The following is a 13,112-nucleotide window of genomic DNA, read 5'->3' as shown; positions in this document are numbered from 1 at the left end:
AGGAAATTGTTACTATCCCAGTGGTTCTAAGGTGGTGCTCCCCCGACCACCAGACCCCACCCCAGACCTACTGAACCAGAAACTCTGGGGGTGGGCTTGGGGTCTGTGTTTTAACAAGCCCTCAGGGGCCCCAGTGTGCACCAAACTATGAGAGCCGCAGTCCTCCATCATGCTGCTCACAGCGTCTTCAAACCTACTCCTGGGAATAGTTAAATGTTAAATCAGAGGATCCCATAGTTACCCTAAAAAGTACAGACTTGCGTGATGCATAAAGCTAGGAGTAAAGGGAGAAAAGATGAGCACTTGTCACAGGAAGGAAGTTTGAGAAAAAGTCTAAAAATGATAGCGCTCACCCCAACCCCTTCTCCCACCCACCATGGTCCACGGACCACTCAGCACAATGAGGACCAGATCCCTGAGGCCTGAACAGGCCACTAGAGTGAGGCAAAGTCTTGAACTTTAGGGATGCTCTGAGGAGGAAAACGAAGCAATATCGTCTTATGAAGGAAGAGAGCTGTTATTTTATATTAACTATTTTATATGAAGGGAAACAAAGGTGAAAAGTAGAATCTTGGCAATATTAAACAGATCAAATATATACTTAAGGACAGGAGAGGGAACATAAATTTTAAAAAGAAAATCATGTCTGAGGGTGACGTGAAGTTTAGGATTTTTTCTAAAAGACTACTGCAAAAGAAAGGGGAGGAAGCAGGCTAAGATTGGCAAAATGTTGACAACTCTTCAAACAGAGTAATGGAAGTTCATTGTAATTCTCTCCACTTTTATGTATATTTGAAAATTTCCTACAATAAAAAGTATTTTTTAAAAAAAAGATAATACACTCACAGTGCTCAGATAGAAAGAATATATGAATATTTCAGCCCGCTAAAGGCATCTGCTAAAACAGGGAAGAGGCTAGAAGTTTCAGGAACTTATAGGACAACTACTCCATGGTTTCGATCTCAAGATATGAGCTAGAGTAGTCTCGCTCATAGCTTCCAGAATGCTAGCAAGAAAACCCACTGACTCTAGAAAAGAAAAATCCCCACATTCTTACATTTAAAGATTGCCATGCAATCTTTATATCTATATTAAAAAATTATTTATCTAAAATTCAAATTCAACTGGGTGTCTGGTATTTTTATTTGCTAAACCTGGCAACCCTACCAGTATTCTATTATCTAACCAAAATTTGACACCATCATCAAGGGTTGATCAAAGTACATTTTCTATCTCAATCCATATCCCCTTCCTCTCTTTACTGCTCGTCCTCTATTTCTCCCCTTCCTTTCTAATACATTTTCATGCCTATTTTCTTTCCTGTTGTCTTATCATATGGTTAATTTCCCCCATAGTAAAGCTACTTTACTCACACAAACCAAGAGAACATTTTCTCAAAATGATACCAATTGAGGATAAACCCAGATTCAAAACAAAGTCACATTAACATCTCACTGGTGTTGGCATTGTCTGAATAACTGCGTTTCTTTCCAGTACTGGAAACCCAAAAGTCAAGAATATAGGAAGATCCAGGGAGAAAAGTGAGAGAACAGAAAGGAGAGAGCCAGTTTGGCTCTGCATCCCACCCCTTACCACAGAGAGGAATATTTTTCGTCTAGCTGTTTACACCTTAAGAAGTGAATCTAGATAATCAGTCATATTTTAAAAGAAAAGACAAATTTTATTTTGCCGAAATTTTTTGGTTTTTGTTTGTTTTTTTTAAGGACAGGAGAATCAAGAGTAAGAGATAATGCATAGAGCTCTTTTGCTGACATTTTGTAAAAACAAAGAATTTCACAAGTGTTCTAATTAGTCCTCAACCCCCCTAGGTGGTGGGCGGCATGACTTATTATCATACATTTACAAAGAGAAATGGGCTCAGCAGGGTGGGGAGGGGCTAACTGGGATTCTAGAGTTAGGGCTGGGAATGCGAGAAGCCGGCTTTGGATATGAAGAGGAGCATGTAGGCCCTAGTGGACCTCTGTAATCACTGGAACAGCATGGTGTCAGGATGCATTCCTGAGGAATCTTTTGCTTGCAGGTGACAGAAAACAAGACAGACAGTGAATTTTCTAGATTTCAAGACTGAAAAGCCCAGGAGTTGACTAGCAAGTCAGGCCTGACTTGCTCCAGGGACTAAAACTACCTCACCAGGTCTTGGACTTTTTCTCTCCATTTCTTAGCTTTCATTTCCTCTGTACTAGTGGCTCTATCCTCAGAGCTGATTACTCCTTATGGTTTTTAGCTGGCAAAAAGGCTCCAGTTTTTGCATATTTCCAGGTTCAAGGCCGGCAAGAAGTAAACAAACAAAAAAGGAGCCCTTTCCTAAAAGAACCAGAAACATTCCCTTTGAGAAGCATTGGCTGTCCTTGGGTGGTAATTCTGTTTCCTAACCAATTACTATAGACCGAGAAATGCAGGCTTATAATCCTGACCAAGAATACGCCACCCGACACATATGGCCCTAACTAGGATAAATTCCTCGAATAACTGTTTCCTGCCTTGCAATCAAATCTCTGGATTCTGACAGGCAACACAACCAACTGGCATTTCTTAGAGCATCCTCTCCTGCACCTTTCTCAGGTGGGTCCATCTACCTCCTGTGAATGAGAAGAATGCTGTTTGGGGTCCCCTCTTCCCTCAGAAGAGTCTGTGCCTATGGAGATCAGCTCCCGCTCCTCAGAAAAAGAGTCAGAAGCGAGGCAGCATGAGAAGGAGAAAGGAAAAGCCAGTGACATCAAGGACCAACACACCCAAAGCGTACCATGAGCATTCTTCAAACCCAGGCTGCAGTATATACCACAAGGAGCCCTGAGCGAGAGCTGGATGGAAAACAGAAGGGAATGAGATAAAACCCAGAGGCGATGTAAGAGATCTAGGTTATACTGCCGATGCTGAGAGGCCAAACTGAGCTACGGGAATAGCTTTTCAATTCCCTGAGTGGAGAACCTGTAGGTTACCTGAGGGTGATCTGTGGTTGCCACGGGATCATGGGCAAGACCTGCATTTCTTCTTTATTATGTTCTCAGTTGCCTTTCTGTAATTTGAGTCTATGCCAACTGGCCGTACCCAAGTGTGAATCCGGAGAATAGATGTAGTAGCTATGTATTATTGTTAATCCATCCAAGATCTATTTCCACTTTTTTTTTTCTGGTAAAAGTATCATTTTTTTAAAAAAAATAGGTAACCATCCACTCTCAACCTTAGTGTGGTTTGAATGGGGCAGAACTAACTCCCCAGCTCTGGAAGCAATCAAATCAGAGAATTCCATGGGCATTGCCACATGAATGGTTCAAAACAGGCCCATGAGACTCAACCACAGGACCGGAAACATTAGAAAACTTCCTTTTGTCCTAGAGTGGTTAAGAGAGGAGGTTAATCTGGTCAACTTGCTACCACTTACAGATTCTGAGAATAATGTTAACATGGAGAAAGGCAGATCCCAGAAAAGGAGAGAAACAGATCCCTGGTTACATGACCTGGGTACTTGCATCCAGCCATGTTTGAAGCCAGCTATGAAAGCTTGATTTTTTTTTTTTCATTTAAATTCCTGTTTTGCTAAAACCGGTTTGAGTTGGTTTCTGTTGTGTGCAACAAAAAGACATCCAACCAGGGCCACTGCCAGCTCACACACACGGATGTGAAAATTAGCCCTGAGGGCTTCATGCTGACCAGATCAATGGCACACCCGTGCACACTGGAAAAAGTCTCCCTTTCCTCTAGGCACATGGAGTCCAGATTAACTCCGCTGGTGGAGTGTGGGCCAGATTTCAGCCGCTTCTCACCCTCTCAGCCGAGCAGGTTTGCATTCTGTTCTAACCGCATGTGTTCATGTGGCAGTTCTGTGCCTGGTGAACATACAAAAAGTTGGAACTTCTTAACTCAATTTAATCTCAGTGACAAAGGCTTTGGTTGGTTGTGTTAGGACACGTGACTCACCAAGTAAGACACAGGCAATTAGGGCATAACCAATGCAACAGTTACCAATTCACACAGTAAGTGCTCAATAAATGACTGAACCTTATCATTAAAAAGAGATAAGACCCCTTGGATGTTGATATCAACCTGGATTGAGCACTGGAAATAGATAGAAAGGGCTCTCTGTCTAATGGCTGGCCTAATATAAAGGTAAGCATCTAGAGTCTGCCAGAATGGGCCAGCAGAGCAGATCATCTTAAGAATTGGGTAGTATGGGGGCACCGGGGTGGCTCAGTTGGTTAAACATCTGATTTCACCTCAGGTCATAATCTTGGGGTTGTGAGATCGAACCCTGAGCCGGAATCCACACTGGGCATGGAGCCTGCTTAAGATTCTCTCTCTCCCTCTCTCTCTCTGCCCCTCCTACCTTGCTTGCATGTTTTCTCTCTAAAAAAAAAAAACAAGAATTGGGTGGTGTGTGGAAGGCAGCTTTCCCCAAAGACTGATTCTGTGGCTATAAAACATGCCCTCAAATTTTTGAGACTCCTCCCTTCAGAAAAAGAGCCTAATTCCCCACCCCTTGAATGTGAACTACTCTTAGTGATTTGTTTCTAACAAACAAAATGTGACAGAAATGATGGTTTATGACTTCAGGAACTAAATCTTAAAAAGCATGCCTGATTCTCTCTTGGAGCCTGGGGTAGCTCTGAGCCTGAAAACTGGGCTAGTCATGGGCCAATGCTCCTACAGGGGCCAAACCTGGTAGAAATATCAGCTTCCTCATCAGACTCCAGGTAGACTGAGGTCCCAGGGGCTAAACTGCACCAGGAAGAGTTGTCTGGAGCTGCCAGGCACAGGGACAAAGGGAGGAGTAGAAATCACACCCAATGGCAGATCTAAGGTCTTAGGATAATGCAAAAGACGAGAGATAAAAATCAGAGCTGGAATAATTGAATATAATCGTATATAATTGAGACAGAACAAGAAGGAACATTTCAGGGTGAAGGCTTGAAGAGGAGGAACCTGAATCAGGCAGAACTCCCTGGGCTGGCCATGGGAGGAGGGGCTGGACAAACCAGGTAGAGGCTCAGAGTAGACTGGGAACTCTCAAACTTGGATGTGCAAGCGTAGCTTTCTAAAGCGTAAATTACCGGGGTGCCTGGGTGGCTCAGTCGGTTAAGCGTCTGCTTTCAGCTCAGGTCATGATCCCAGGCTCCTGGGATGGAGTACCGCATCGGGCTCCTTGATTAGCAAAGAGTCTGCTTCTCCCTCTGCCTGCTGCTCCCCCTGCTTGTGCTCTCTCTCTCTGGCAAATAAATAAAATCTTTCAAAAAAAAAAATAAATAAAACATAAATTACCAGGCCCCACCTCCAGAGATTCTGATTCTAATGTCCAAGGAGGAACCTGACAATCTGTATTTCTAACTAGTTCCCGAAGCGCGTGGCTGATGTTCCTGGTGTACTTTGAGAAGGGCTAGGCCAGGCAGAAGGGCTGGAATTATGCAGGCTTTGAGTCCAGCTCTGGTGTAGCAGGAAGAACATGCAGAGGAGAAACTTCGAGCAGACAGCCATTTGTGTTCCCTGAATCTAATTAGATATCTGCCTGTCCCACCGCTATGTCCCCTGGATGATTTCTTAAGCGCCACCCTCTGTTCTGTGCTACTCTTTTCACCGCTGAAAATGAAATCACTATGAAGTAATTGCTATCGTTTACTGAGTAGCCAGTATGGGTTCATTGGCAGCGTACAATTCTGACATCAAACTTAGTAAGGGGAACACTCTTCTTACCTCCCATGTACAAATGAAAACCCAGAACTGACAGAGTTTGGTTAACTGGCCCCAAATCATTCAGGGGGTTGGAATACAACTTTAGAAGTCATCCCACCTGTCTAACAGTGAGAGAGGTCTGTCCCTTAGGAAGCAGGAAACCCAGGTTGCCACACAGTAAAACAAAATCCATCAGGCAGCAAAGAACCACATAATGAGCTTTGGCTGTCATTATTTTTCAAACAGAAATGAGACAAGATGGTACCTTGTTTAATGAAAGCTTGGATGCAATTCATTTCCTTTTAAAGCAGAACATAATCAAGATGCTTTTGATATTTCCCTAAGAAACCCTGCTACAGGGCAACCTTCAAAAAACATCAAATAGAAGTCAGGGGAAATCTCTATGTTGGCGATTTCTTTTCTATCATTTGCACAAATGACAGATCTGTAGTCTATTTATTTGCAACTCTGGCCTCCAGAGACAAAGCCTACCCAGTTCTGTTTGGCCCTGGGTTCCTTACAGCTGGATAGGAAAGTTGGAAACTGAAATGTCCAACATATTCTTTCTACAATCCATATGATAAATACCATGCAGCATTTAAACTCTTGTATTTTAGATGAGTTTTAGACTATTGAACATCATGTACAAGATATATTATTAAATGAAAAAGATCAGTTTATAACAACTTTTTAATTATGTCTTAGGCTGATGTCTTGGTTTGGGTTCCCATAGCAGCAGACTCTGAGTCAAGAACTCGAATTCAAGGAGCTTCTACGGGAGGTGACCTCAGGATACACTGATGGAGAGGGGAAGTGAGACAGGAAAAGGGAACAGCCTATGAAGGTCGCTCTGTCATGCAAGTTAACACCGTGGGGAGCCCCACCTAATGCCATTGGGAACTCTGGAGCCAAGGTGGATGGCGTGCTGGCTGAGTTTGCCCATGGGAGGGGTAAGGAATCTGAGTTATTTAAACAGCGACCACTGTTAGTTGTTATTTGAAGCCTGCTCCCAGAGGCCGTTAATTCTCTGGCACAACCAGCTCACCACAAACGGATGTAGAATAGGGTCTGGCTGCCAAAACAGGGAAAGAAAAAGAAAAAACGAAAACGGAAAAACTCGGGGGAAGAGATGCAGATTCTGGCGGTTAGAACCGGGCGGGGATGATACCTTGTTTAATGAGAGCTTGGACACAACTGATTTCTACCGTGTGGTGATAAAGGCTGAGGGAGAACTGGCAAGAGTATCTTGACTGTCTGCGGTCCCTGGATACCCCAGAGCCTAGAGCTCAAGGCAAAAGCTTAGGTGTTCTTAGTTTTTCACCAAGTGTGATCCCAGGGAGGAGTGAGGTGAAAGGGAGTAAGGCAGAGAAAGGTTAAGTCAGTGCAAAGGGGCATTTCCAAGCTGGCCATCACTTGTGAACATGAGCACTTGATTGCTTGGTCTCGTAAAGCTGTCTCTCCAGAGGGTGTATGAACTCCCACATTGCAGGACAGTTTGTTCTGAGGAAGGGAAGAGAAGACAACCCTCAGCTTCTGTGTCTTATCGGTGAAAGGTTTTCCCCATGATGCATTAACTCCTGAACACTTTCAGATTCTGCACGTGGGGCACCACGTGGGTCTCATAGCCTCTCATAACTCAAAAGCAAGGGGAAGCCAAGAGGCGAGAGGCATCCAGCCGGGACAGGGGAGAGACTGCTGGGTGGACCTGAGTGGCACTGATAAGAGTCCATCCCTCCTCAGCTATTGCAGTGGCAGCCAGGGGAAAAAAGCTGGCCAAGGGCCTCAGCAACAGGGAAGGACAAGTGGATCTCAGATATTGCCTAAGATAAGCCCGATACATTTTTGTGATGTTTATGTGTACATACACAAAACATGCACCCACGTGGACAAACACCATCACATTTAAGACATCGGTTAACGAAAGATGGTGGTAAAGATCCAACCAAATTTTATTCCCTCCTACATTCTTTGATATATGCTTAAAGTTTTATACAGTAAAGGCATTTTGACTTTATAATGGGTAAAGCTCACGTGGACAATTTTAGAAAGGAAGGCAGAGTAGTAACCATTTCTTTTTCAAAATAAAACAAAGCCGCAAAAATAAAATTAGTATTCTATGTTGTACTTCATGGGCATAGACAAAGTTGTCTTCTTCAACAAAAGTTTGAATCTTTTAAGAGATTGTTTAGAAAGCAGCAATAAGTCGTTTGTTTCAATGTGTGAGGTATAATTCTTGCCTTATGATAAAATCAATTTCCATATAATTTAAGAATATACCTTGTTTATGTATCTTGCTTCATTTACTCATTCACTCAATTAGCCAATAGCCATTATTTATCAAATACTGTCTGAGCCCTGACAATGGACAAGGTACTTACTACCAGTCACTGGTGATAAGAAGAAGAATCAAAAAGAATTGCTACCAGCTCGGGGCCCATACTGGAGTAGGCAAGATCAGTTATGGCGGTGAAAAATTAGTACTCACCAAGTATCCAAATGCTTTCTTACTTTTTCCAGCCTCCCTTGCAGTGAAGTGGAGGCCATGTGACTCATTCTGTCCAATGAACTATGAGCTGAGGTGTGGTGTGTCTCGCAGGGACTAAGGCACGCAACTCCTCCAACGAGCCCTGGAGCAATGATCCTGGAGGCCACATTTTGCTCGATGACCTCCCTGCAAGAGGGTGAAGGACCACCAGACCTGCTTCAGATCTTGCATGGATAAGATAAAAATCTTCCTGTGGTAGGCTCTTGAGATTTCAGAGTTATCACCATACTATTGCCAAGGTCAGTCTGACTAATACACAGACATATGAATAGTTACAACATACCCCGCAATGCATAAAGAAGAGATAAATTCCATGTGCTATTGCAACAAAGGAAAGGTGAATTAACCGAGCTTGAGCTGCCACTTAGACTTGCAAGACTAAGTCATGATATCAACCCACGTGGAGGAGCAGCTTTCTCCATGGCCTGGACTGAGTGCAGACCCTTTTCTTGTTCTAGGATCCACCAAAAAACCTGACAATCTTACAGGTTATTGTTATCTAGTAGGTATACCAGAGAAGCCCATCCAAATACACTGACGCAAAATCAGAGACCCACTCAGTGATGTACTTCATTCTGTGGGGTGTCTCACTGTAGGAGGCATATCCTGACAAGCCTCAGCCATTGCACTTTTAAAATTTTACAATGTAGCAGACTCCTAAATTTTTGCAGTGCTTTTCTTCTCCCCCTAATAAGACAGGACAACAAGGGCACAGGACCTTTGTAATGTTCTTCCCCAAAATCCATAACCTCTGTCTAAGCATGGGAAAACACCAGACAAACCCAAAGCGAGGGGCATTCTACAAAATATCTGACCAGGACTTTTCCAAAGTGTTAAGATTATAAAAACAACCAACCAAACAAACAAACATAAATCAACACCAGGAAAGACTGTTTTTGGTGACTGTCAGAGATTGAAGAAAACTAAGGAGCCATTATAATTCAAGGCAATATGGTATCTTGGATTGAATCTTGAAACAGAGAAAACGATATTAGTGGAAAAATAGATGACATCTGAATGTCATCTAAGGTTTGGTTAAAAATGTTGCACCAATGTTTATTTCATAGTTTTGATTAATGTGCTGTGGTTATGCAAGATGTTAACAGTAGGGGAAGCTGAGCAAAGGGTATACGGGACCTCTCTATACTCTCTTCACAACTCTTCTGTAAATCCAAACTATTAAATGATGGAAAGTTTGGAGAAAGGAAGATAGAAAGGGTCTGGTTAATAAGACTGAATATACAGAAAGGAAAAATAAAGGTACCTGTGAGAAAGTGCATGTGTGTATGTGTGTGTGTATGTCTGTTGGTGAGTCTGTGTGATGCTGTGTATGTGGTCGGGAGACATCTGGTGTGTGGGGTGTGTGTATATATGTCTCCGGGTGGAGACACACTGTGTTTCTGTGTGTATATGTTGGAAGAGGGGTGAATTTCCACGCACACAGCTCTACGGTGAGGGAATTAACAAGCTAAGGTACTTGCATGAGAGTGAGCGCAGCCTTAAATTTTGAGCCCGAGGCACATTCTTGCCTCACCCTAGACCCAGTGTTTTAAAGAGGCCGCCAAGAAGAGCAAAAGATCACAAAGGGGGCACCTGGATTTGAACCAGGGACCTCTTGATCTGCAGTCAAATGCTCTACCACTGAGCTATACCCCCTGATGGCAATAGGCTTCACATAAACACTTACTTCACTTTTATGAGTTACATCATACTTCATAAATACCTTTTACAGCTGAGATTCTTCTTGGATTTAAATTCATTCTCCATTCGCTTCCAGCCACACGCCAGCTCCTGCTTTTCCCAGAACATTTATGCTTGTTCTCTTCTCAGCACCTAGAGCTCAGTGTAATTCTCGGTATGATTTTCCAGTTTTTAAAATACACTACCACCTGCCCAGAAATCTCTGGGCACATCTATAAATGTTTTTACCCCCGTCCCCACACTGATGAATGTTTTAAGTATGACGGATCACCAACGAGTATTGGACCAGGAGAGAACCTTTACTGTGTATCCAGAAACTTCGGAGGTTCAGGTGTAACTCTGAAATTATAGGCAAATGTTGTGTGTGTGCATGTACTGGATATTGTGTATGTTTTCATCAGATCTTCAAAAAGGACCTCATCCAGGATGAACTGTCATAGTTTACAGTCCAACAACAACAACAACAAGGTATTCCAAAGTCCAAAATTCACCTTTAACACCTCTGATTCCAATTCCCTTCAGTTTCAGTCTGAGGATTTTTAATCTTGTGTATCCCTGAGACTGAGAAGAAAGGCCAAAGAAATCTCTGCCATTGCAACACATCCTCGCTGAAGAGCCCTGTCGCCTCCATGAAGCTGAGGAGCGAACAGCAGCTGGTGCTTCAGCTCACCCGCTCTCGGAGGGCCCAGGTACCCGTTCCCAGCCGCTCCCCTCTGAGGCCTTACCGGAACCTCAGTGTTCACACCCGGTGCGGCCCAAAACAAACGTGTCACCTCCTGCCCAAACCTGCGCCTCTTCCTAAATTTGCTTTGTTGTAATAATAACAGCTCATATTTACTGGACACTTGTTATGTGCCAGACACGGTCCTAAAGGTTCTACCCGTAACTTCCCAGGGGATCATTACAAAAATGCCATAAAACAGGTATTAATATCAGCATACTGATTCGCAGGTAGGGAAACTGAAGCACAGAGTGGTCACACAGCTTGGAGGCACTGAGGCCGGGATGCCACTGTAGGCTCGGGGCTCAGCGCCAGGCCTGCCTCCTTAACCATATGCTCGGCCTCCTCCCCATCCCAGTTGGTGACACTACCATGTACTCCATCATTTGGTCAAAACGCTTACAACCATGGGCTTCTCTCACCTTCTTTTCTCCAGTTCCAGCTAATTGCTGGGTATTGCTGATTTTACCTCTGGCGTCACTTAGGTCCGTCCCCACCCCTACACTGGTAGTGCCACCACCCCCTAAATGGCCTCCCAGACTCCACCGCTCCCAGCCGCCCCCTGCTGCTCCCACAGCAGCCTGCTTTAAAACGGAGTTTATCTAAGTCAAGCCCCTTTAACTGCCTTCCCGAGAAAATCCAAGTCTCAGCACGACAGGCAGAGTTCTTTCCATGTGGGTCCCTACCTGCCCCTTCAACTTTATCCTCTGACCCTCCCCTATCTTGTTTTGTGCTCCAGCTGCCGCCACCTGCATCTGTCTGGCCCCAGCCTCAGCCCAGGCAGCCTTGTCCACCTGCAACTCAGCCACCACTCCCCACACCCCTTCCTCCACTCCACCCTCTATCCTGTGAGATACTATTCATCTTGGAAACTGTGATTTGCCATCAGCAACTCAAGGAAGCCTCCCTTAACCTCCCCTCCTCTAGATGGAAGGCATCACCTCCTCCACATGCCCGACCCTGGCACAGTTCCCTGCACGTCCCACCCCTATGACTGTGTACTTTGCAGGCCTGCTTCCTGGTGGAGAGCACACTGAGGCCGGGGCTGTGCCTCAGTCACCTTTGGGTCCCCACTTTGCACAGTCCTGGCTCCTAGTCGGCGCTCTGTGTGCTGTTCAGGCTCTTCTAAAGACAGTGTGGCCTGGGCTGCAGGCAGGGGTTAGACTCAGACTCAGGTCTGACCTCTGGCCCACACCTGGGTCCTGAGCGAAGGCACCTACGCTGGGCATGTGGGCTGCAGGAAAGGAATGGGGGGAGGAAAGGTAATAGAGATTCCTCGAGCTTTAGAGCAGGAAAAGAACACAACTCCCTAAACTTCGGCCGGTTCATGCTCAGCCCTAGCAGTGTTCTGTGAATGAAGACTTCCTTCCCCCGGGGCACTGCACAGTGTGGGCATGGTCACTAAGCCGCTGGGTTGACCCTGCAGCCAAAGTTTCTAAAACCGGATGGACAATCCTGGCACCTTGGGAGCATTACTACGTGGAATTTTGTCACAAAACTTTTAACACTGGAATGGTACAAGGAGCATCATGAAGTCATTGAGGATGTGTGTTGTGAGTCCAAATCCTAGACCTTCTCTTTGTAGATTTTTGACCATTAGCTAATTACTGAGCGTCTCCAAGTCTGTCTGTCTCCTCATGCAAAATGAAGACACTGATGGTATGGTCTGTATCTTGTAAAATTTTGGAGGGAAATAGAGGAGATAATTGATGCAAAGAATTCAGATTGGTGCCTGGCATATACACAAAGGACATTAGTTATTATTCGGCCGTAGGCTACAGAAAATAATAGAGCCAAAGTCACTCCATATTCTTCTGAAGCAAAAACTCCAGTGTACAGGGGGCACCTGGATTTGAACCAGGGACCTCTTGATCTGCAGTCAAATGCTCTACCCCTGAGCTATACCCCCAGTGACAGAAGCTTGTTTTTATAGTCTATCTCTCTCTCCACTCTCTGGTTCTAAAACCTCCAATGACTCAGGGGAGCTATAATTAGAGAGAACGCTGCCTGGAAGGAGTCTGGGCATTACAAGCCTTAGCAGTTTATTATGAAAAAAGACAGGATTCCTGAGAACTAAGCTCTCAGAGCCCAGAAACTCTCCTTAGACTTCCCAATACCCAGAGCCTGTCTGCCCACCCTGTCTCACATAAAGCAACTTTCAGTGCCAGGTAAAAATCATCAGGGTTTCCACAAATGGCAACATCAATATAATGACGATGACTGGATTCCTGTCACACTTCCTTTATAGCCAGGACTCCTAGCAACTGAGATTCTCATTCCTTTTCATGACTTCACAGAACTGAGCTCATAACTGGCCCTCAATAGATATTTGTTACATTAAATTGATCCTGGAAAAAATATGTGTAAATAACATTTGGTGTGAGATAGCTTTTCCAAGCCATAACTGTAAGATGATTTTAATCTTACAAAAACAGATGGTCAGTGAGTTACATTCTTATG

At 44.4% G+C, this 13,112-nt stretch overlaps 2 non-coding genes across 2 annotated transcripts; both read right to left on the bottom strand.

Annotated features, from left to right (window-relative positions):
• Window positions 1-9,814: 9,814 nt before the first annotated feature.
• Window positions 9,815-9,886, bottom strand: TRNAC-GCA. Its single transcript has one exon. It is a non-coding gene; the product is annotated as a tRNA-Cys (tRNA).
• A 2,603-nt stretch (window positions 9,887-12,489) lies between these two features.
• On the bottom strand, window positions 12,490-12,561 carry TRNAC-GCA. Its single transcript has one exon. It is a non-coding gene; the product is annotated as a tRNA-Cys (tRNA).
• Between the last annotated feature and the right edge of the window lie 551 nt (window positions 12,562-13,112).

Source organism: Ursus maritimus, unplaced genomic scaffold, assembly GCF_017311325.1.
Source record: "Ursus maritimus isolate PB19 unplaced genomic scaffold, ASM1731132v1 scaffold_20, whole genome shotgun sequence".
Lineage (NCBI taxonomy): Eukaryota > Metazoa > Chordata > Mammalia > Carnivora > Ursidae > Ursus > Ursus maritimus.
This window is presented reverse-complemented; position numbering and strand designations above follow the sequence as displayed.